Source organism: Mobula birostris, chromosome 4, assembly GCF_030028105.1.
Source record: "Mobula birostris isolate sMobBir1 chromosome 4, sMobBir1.hap1, whole genome shotgun sequence".
NCBI classification, from domain to species: Eukaryota; Metazoa; Chordata; class Chondrichthyes; order Myliobatiformes; family Myliobatidae; genus Mobula; species Mobula birostris.
Window position 1 is genome coordinate 121,912,482 of NC_092373.1, and position 1,762 is coordinate 121,914,243.

The following is a 1,762-nucleotide window of genomic DNA, read 5'->3' on the forward strand; positions in this document are numbered from 1 at the left end:
CCGTAGAAAGCATTCTTCTGGGGTGCATCACAACCTGGTATGGAAGTTGTCCTGTCCAAGACCGGAAGAAGCTACAGAAGATCATGAACACAGACCAGCACATCACACAAACCAATCTTCCATCCTTGGACTCACTTTACACCGCACGCTGTCGGAGCAGTGCTGCCAGGATAATCATGGACACGACCCACCCAGCCAACACACTTTTTGTCCCTCTTCCCTCTGGGAGAAGGCTCAGGAGCTTGAAGACTCGTACGGCCAGATATGGGAACAGCTTCTTTCCAACTGTGATAAGACTGCTGAACGGATCCTGACCCAGATCTGGGCCATACCCTCCAAATATCTGGACCAGCCTCTCAGTTTTTTTGCACTACCTTACTTTCCCTTTTCTATTTATGATTTATAATTTAAATTTTTAATATTTACTATCGATTTGTACTCCAGGGAGCATGAAGAGCAGAATCAAATATCACTGTGATGATTGTACGCTCTAGTATCAATTGTTTGGTGACAATAAAGTATAAATCATCTATTGTGTATTATATTGGTTGAAAGAAAAAAAATACTACTGGACCCTAGGAAGAAGTAGTTCAATTACTGAGTTAACAAGCACAAATTTAGTCAACTTCAAATGGATTCGTCATAGAGCACAGATACAGGGCCTTTGGCCAAACAAGTCCATACCAAGCACATTGTCTACCAAGTTAGTCTCAATTTCCTGCACTCACTCCCATATCCCTCCATTCCACGTATCTGTCCAAGTGCTTCTTAAATGATACTATTGTACCTGCCTCAACCACTTGCTCTGACAGCTCATTCCATATACTCACCATCGTCTGCGTAGAGAAAAAGTTACCCTTCAGATCCCTTTTAAAACTTTCCCCCCTCCCCCTAAATCCATGTCCTCTAGTTTTGGACACACCTACACTGGAGGAAAAGACCATTACCATCCGCTTACCTAAGCCTCTCAGAACTTGAAACACTTCCAAATCGTTACCCCTTACTTTCCTACATTCCCAGGAATAACCTAACCTGGCCATCATCTCCCTAAAACTCAGGCCCTCTAGTTCCTTCGATAATTCTAACTTCAACATTAACACATCTAAAGTAATTAGTTTTCTTTAAAATCAAGGAAAAAAAATTATTAGTCTCCATGCACACATATAACATGTAAACTGGAGTTCAGTTACTGCCATGTACTGTCAGCAATAAACATTTCATTTTTACTTTAACCATTAAATAGCATAGGTAAAAGACAAAATAAAAAGCATCAATCTATGCTTTAATTGTATTTATGAAAATAATATCCAATGGAGTTTGACACAAAAAAATGCTGGCGGAATTCTAGAGGTCAGGCAGCGTCTATGGAGGGAAATGAACAGTCGACCATTCAGGCCAAGACCCTTCATGAGAACTGAGAAGACAGAGGGACGAGGCCAGAAGGAGCACAAGCTGACAGGTGATAAGTGAGTGCAAGTGGAACAGGTAAGATGGAAAGTAGAAAGACGAAAGACGCAAAAGGCTGAAGAAGGAATCTAATAGGACAGAGGAGATCGAATAAAGGGAAGGAGGAGGGTAACCAGAGGGAGGAAGTTGTGGGTGATGGGGAGGTCGCAAGGGCAGACGAGGGGAAAAAGAGGTTACAATGGCAAGTTAAAGAAAGAACAATTCTTCTTACATGTATTATTTAGTATATGCAACCACTGTGAAGAGAACCCTCAACTTAGATGGCAGGAAAAAGTTCAAAACTTTATTTTCAATA